This window comes from Pipistrellus kuhlii, unplaced genomic scaffold (assembly GCF_014108245.1).
Source record: "Pipistrellus kuhlii isolate mPipKuh1 unplaced genomic scaffold, mPipKuh1.p scaffold_m20_p_130, whole genome shotgun sequence".
Lineage (NCBI taxonomy): Eukaryota > Metazoa > Chordata > Mammalia > Chiroptera > Vespertilionidae > Pipistrellus > Pipistrellus kuhlii.
The window spans coordinates 340,852-347,116 of record NW_023425439.1 but is presented as its reverse complement, the minus strand read 5'-3'; the positions used below and the strand labels follow the sequence as shown (position 1 = coordinate 347,116).

At 47.8% G+C, this 6,265-nt stretch overlaps 1 long non-coding RNA gene across 1 annotated transcript in view; it reads left to right on the top strand.

Moving 5' to 3' along the window:
- The first annotated feature begins 191 nt into the window (after positions 1 to 191).
- The window catches only part of LOC123652266, a 29,875-nt gene continuing 23,801 nt past the window's right edge, over positions 192 to 6,265 (top strand). Inside the window, exon 1 of the long non-coding RNA XR_006741497.1 lies at positions 192 to 653. This is a non-coding gene — a long non-coding RNA (uncharacterized LOC123652266). The remainder of the gene's footprint in view (positions 654 to 6,265) is intronic.

The following is a 6,265-nucleotide window of genomic DNA, read 5'->3' as shown; positions in this document are numbered from 1 at the left end:
GCCACTCAAAATATGAATATAAATATTAGTGGCCTGGTGCATGAATTCGTGCATGGTTGAGGTCTGGCCAGCCTGGCCAGGGGGGAGGGGACATGGGCAGTTGGCTGGCCTGCCTGCTGGTCAAACTCCTGGTGGAGGGGGCAATTTGCATATTAGCTTTTTATTACATAGGATATATGCTGAGTTCAGTGTATATTTCAGTTATGGCAGGCACTGAAACCTCACTGTCCAAAATTGGGGGGTGAGGGGGATAAAGAGGAGCAGGTAAAATATAATAAAGTGATTCAAACAGTCCGAACCTCCAATATTAACTATTAAGAATAGTTTGTGATCAGATACTTAGAGATTCTTTTCATCAAACACAACATGCATTTAAATATATTAAGGTTTATTTTTGCATCAGGACTCTACCCCTCCTCTTTTTAAACTGTTGTTCTCAACAAGGAACACATTCCACAGTATGCCGCATTGAGCAGCATAAATATGGGTAATCTTGCGTCAACATCAGAGAGAACAAGGAGAGAGCATATGTTCCAATCAAAGGGGGAGCAATCTACAGAAGCGGTGGCAGTCAGAAATGGGACACCTCAGAATGGAGGTGAGTCAAGAAGAATAAGGACCACTCGCATGTTGCATGTTAGCTCAGCCAGCAGGTCAGAAGCAAGGGCCAGGGCCTTTGTCCCTCACACACCTGTTCAGAGGCGGCACTGCTGGTGAAGACCAGCACAGCCGGGCAGAACACACAGACCAAAGGGCCGGTGCCCTCAGAGCAGCACCTGTGAGTCCGGGTTGTCAGCACGCCTGCCCCAGCCTGCCCACGGGCTGCCCTGAGAGAGGAGACCTGGGGGCCTGGCCGCCTCCTGCCTCTGACCAGGACAGCGTGTAGCCTGCCATAGACGGATCCTAAAACAGATCCCAGCCAGAGGAGAGGCCGCACAGACTCACCGAGGGCAGGAGCTGGTGAGGGAAGCCCCCCCTTCAATATTCCCTCCCCGCCCCTGCCCAGCTGCTGATGTGAAAGCACAGATGAGAGATATCAGTAAATTGGAAAGAACCTGCTCACAAAGCCCCAAGCAGACTACTTCCCTAGTGCAGTTCTCGGAACCGCAGTAACAGGGCTTAGAAGTCCAGGGGAATCAGGTAAGTTGTTAACAGGGCCTCCTGCTGCGCTCAGATGGCCGGGTTTGGGGTGTGAGATCAGTAGCCCAGTGAGGTCGCTGCCAGAGGCTGCTGGAGGTTTTCAGGAGGAGGAATGGGAGCAGATCAGGAGGAAGAATGGGAGCAGGAGTGAGGACCCAGTGCTCCCTGAAACCCCTGGTCCTCCGCCCTCACTAAAGCATCCCCTCTGAGGCCTGGGCCACGTCTGGAGCACTGTCTGTGCTCAGGCCCCTCAGGGTCTTAGGGGTGTCTGCTGCCTGCATTGGGGGCGTGCTCTCTTGTTTGGGGAACAATGATGAACGCACTGAAAAGCGAACAACCTCGCTTCTAACACCTGATTCCTAGGAAGCCACGTGCAGGCTCTGTAGACTCCCCCGGGTTCCTCTCCCTTCCTGCTCAGTGAGGGTCCCGGAGGGAGGAGGGTGGTACGTGCAGGAGGAGGGGTGGTATGAGCAGGGGAAGACATGGCAGCCCGGGCACAGGTGAGGCTGGCTGCAGTCAGGGCAGGTGTGCTCGGTGCGGCAGAGACCGTCAGGGCAACAGCCTGGGCGATGGATTTTGGAACCTGTGAGAAGTCACCTCACTGCTGCCGTCTTCTCCACTGAATGGAAGAGGGTGCCGGGGAGTGAGGTAGTCATGGAGGTTGCAAGAGGGTGACAGTGAGAGGCAGTGGTCTCCTGTGAGAGTTGACTCTGTGGTACAGAAGAGCTGTCATTGCTAGGGACAGGGGAGCAGGAGGAGGATGGCGAGGGCATTGGTTAACTGTCCTGCACATGAGGCGGTGGGGAGATTGCCTTTGTTGGGTCACAGCACCTGGGCATCACTGTTCAGTTCCCTCCGCCCAAAGTTCCCACGCTGTCTACAGGGAAACCTCTAGTCTGTGCGGCTGGAAGACTGGCAGGGACCTCGCCCGCATTTCCTGCGCGTGCGCACAACTGGCCAATCAGTGCACGGCGCCTCCGGGAGCTTCCGGTTCGGGCCAAGGGACTTCCTGTCTTTGTTCCTATGGCTCCTAGGGCGGGACTAGGAAAGAGGCCTTGTGGGGGCTGCTGCACTATAGCCCCTTGGCGTGTGCTGTGACTGATTGTGATGTGGCCGTAGTCCGGTTCTGGTTCAGTCACGTGTCCCCCGGCTCTGAGCAGGGAAGTCACGGAAATGACCTTTTCACTGTGTGTTTGCTCCCGTTCTGTTTCTCTGGCCAGCAGGTGGCAGTGTTGTTCCACGCATCCGAGCTGCTCACCTCCTCCCCCTCCCTTCCTGCTTAGAAAAAATGGTAGGGCACGCTTTCTGCATAAAATGGTGCTTTGTTTCAGAGACTGCGCAGTGCAGCCCTATCCTTTACTGTATCTCTTGCCCTAACCATATATGCCTGAAAGTTTTTTTATGTGAGAAGTCTGAGATTTTGCTGCTTACATGTTATTCTAGGATTTTTATTATTTCACGGGTTATATTTAACCCTTTTGTGCATTTTGTGTGTGGAGTAAGTTGGTTTAGTTTAGTTTTTTTGCCTGGACCTGTCCACTTTTCCCAGCACCATTTACTGAATAGACTGTCTTAGTCCATTGTGTGCTCTTGCCTCTTTGTCAAATATTAATTAACCATAATGCTTTGGCTCGACTTGCGGGTTCTCTGTTCTGTCCCATGATCTATATGCCGTATACATTGCCCCTGGACACAGATAATAGGATGGTGAAGCCCTGGGGAGGGCAGGGCCAGTGGGAGGTGCAAGGGAGGACCTCAGTAATACTCTCAACAATAAAGACGGAATAAAATAGAAGGGACTGATGCAAGCTCTTCAGGTTTTCCATGACTTCCCTTTGTCTAAGAGGAGACAATGTAGATTAATTAAAATAAACCCCAGTTTTCCTTGCTTCAAGCCTTGCCCCCTTAAACTTTTTTCCCTCTGCCCTGTTGTATTTTTTTGTTAGCTCCTATGACCCTAAAATGTAAAAAACAACAAAGTCTACAAAAACATCTCTGAAAGAACTCTGATGCTACATGGGATTGCGCCAAGTATCCAAGCAACAGGCAAGTTCAACCAATTCCCAGCCTTTCAAACCGGTCTTCTTTCCCTGTACATGGTCCTCTCATCCTCTTCCCCTGTACATCCCTTCTGCTTCAGCTCAGAATTACCTGGTCTTACGGAAACAAACATCAGCTGAATGAAGCCATTAGTATCTAGTTGAGTCACTTTTACTAGATTTTTTCTACCTAACTCCTACCACTAATTTGACCCCAATTTTTAAGCAACCAAAGCAAAGACTTCTACAGGTGCAGCTCATGAATTACAGTCACCACTGGGACAATACAAGCATTTCAAGGCACCCGTGTTCCTGATCGTGAGATTCCAGGGTAACTTCTTCCCTTGGTCATCATAGGCCTCATGTTAGACCCCCTGAGTAGTGATCTCTCTATGTAGTGATGTTCTTCCTCATCTGTTCAATGGGGATAATTATATTAACCTAACAGATAAAGTTTCTGTCATAAATGACACCATACGACACACAAAGGACTTATCAGAGTGCCTAATACATAGCACATTCTCAATACATCTCAGCAGCTAAGAACGCAAGCTGTGGAATAATAATTTTAGGACAACTAAAGAATTTCATGCCTTCGTGGCTCAGTGGTTGAACCTCAACCTATGAACCAGAAGGTCATGGTTCAATTCCTGGTCAGGGCACAGGCCAGGTTTTGAGTTCAATTCCCAGTGGAGGGAGTGCACAAGGCAGCCCATCAATGATTCTCATCACTGATGTTTCTGTCTCTCTCTCCCTCCTCCTTGTTCTCTGAAATCAATAAAAAAATATACTTTAATAAAAGAATTCACCTACATTCTTAGATTAAAAACAAAGGATGCCTGTGCCAAAATAATACAACCACACTTGCCATTAGTTAACAAATATATGAAAAAGTTTGATTTGCTATTTTGAAAAGATGATTTGTAGAAAGCTCGAAGAGCCCAAAATAAAAAAGGACTAAAATTTCTATAAAGTTTCATTTTTAAAAATAATGCTGCAGTCTACACACATATATATAGGGACAGTCTAGTCCAGTGGTCAGCAAACTCATTAGTCAACAGAGCTGCAAACTTTGGCTTGCCAGCAGCATGGGGTGCCACAGTTTGCCTACCACTGGTCTAGTCTTTTGAATAAAGGGGCCAAAATACATTTGCTTTAAAATGATGGAAGTTTCTCTTTCACATAATACTTTCATTAACACAAGAGCAGGTATAGTGACTTGACAGTGTTGGGGACCTAAGGTTTGAGTTTATTTTTAGTGTGTGGTGGTCCTGAGGATGGCCCAGTCTATTCAGATTTATCATTTCATTCCTCTCCATTCTCCCTTTCGCGTCTGCGGGACTGAGCACAGAGGACATCTGAGAGACCATGCAGACCACAGGATATCAAACTCTGTCAAAGCAAATTAAACCTTTCCCAGAATGAATTCCAATACAGACAAAAGAGGAGGTTCTGTACTAGGAGCAGAGGCTCTCTCGCCACAACCTTTCCTAGATGCGCCCTCCTCTTCAATGAATAACATAGCTTGACTTACTTTCTCTCTCTCTCTCTCTCTCTCTCTCTCTCTCTCTCTCTCTCTCTCTCTCTCTTTCTCTTTCTCTCTCTTTCCTCATCATCATCATCATCATCACTTGACGATATTTTTCCTATTGATTTTTTAAAAATATATTTTATATTGATTTTTTACAGAGAAGAGGAGAGAGGGATAGAGAGTTAGAAACATCAATGAGAGAGAATCATCGATTAGCTGCCTCTTGCTCACCCCCTACTGGGGATGTGCCCACAACCACGGTACATGCCCTTGACCGGAATTGAACCTGGGACCTTTCAGTCCGAAGACCGACGTTCTATCCATTGAGCCAAACTGGTTTCGGCTGATTTTTTTTTTTTTTTTTTTTTTTAGGATAGAGAGCGATAAGAGACACACATTGCCTGGTTGCTTTGCACACGCACTCCTGTGGGGGGCAAGGGATTGAGCCTACGGCCCAGGTACATGCCCTTGACTGGAATCAAACCTGAGGCTTCCTGTCATGTTCCTAGACAGGGTGACGTGGAGAAGTTGAGTGACAAATGTTCCAGTGGTCTCCTACCGAGGCAGGCTGGGCGTGCAGTATCTCAGGGCTGCTAGACTGTTCCATCCTCTTGCACCTCTGTCAGGTATTATGAAGCCTGAACTCTTGCCCCAGCCAAGAGGAGCACAAAGAACCTGAATTGATTCCTTGGAATTGACAGAGAGCTAATTACAAAAATAGCATGTGATTGAATTTGAAAACTCTGTTCTTTCCACCAACTTTATGGGCATAAGCCTCAGCCAGGTGGCTAGATGTGTATGTGTATATGTGTGTGTCTTTTAGGATGAGAAAGCTATTGTATATTCCTAAAGCATCACTGTCCAAGATGGTAGCCACTTGTGACCATTTTAGTTACAATGAAAGAAAATGTTATTGGTTCCATAGCCAAATTTCAAGCTCTCAGTAGGAAGAAATTGTAGGAGTTATATAATCAAAATGACGAAACTGGAGTGATGTGAGATGATGGATCCTATATAATAAAAACCTAAGGAGGAGGAGGAGGGAGGAGGAGGAGGAGGAGGAGGAGGAGGAGGAGGAGGAGGAGGAAGAGGAGGAGGAGGAGGAGGAGGAGGAGGAGGGGAGGAGGAGGAGGAGGAGGAGGAGGAGAAGGAGAAGGAGAAGGAGAAGGAGGAGAAGGAGAAGGAGAAGGAGAAGGAGAAGGAGAAGAGAAGGAGAGAGAAAGAATCAACCTGAAACCCTTCGGTCAGAAGGCCAGTGCTCTAACCACTGAACTACCGGGTAGGGCTTTGACTTGTTAAGACTGAGGGAACAGCAGGCCTCAAAAGCAAAGAGACTAGGGAAGGGAAATGGGAAGGCTGTAGAGCCGGACTGGGAGGTCGTTCTTCTGGAGCTTTGGACCAAGGCCCTCCCAGAAGACCTACAGAAAGAAAATCTTAGGGAGGAACTGCATGTCCAATCAAAAGTAGCCACCCTCTCCCTCTCCCATTTCACGTAGAAAAAGAAGGTGAAAAAAGAAGCCTCTTTGGGAAAGAAGTTGTCAGGATAATGAGTTCA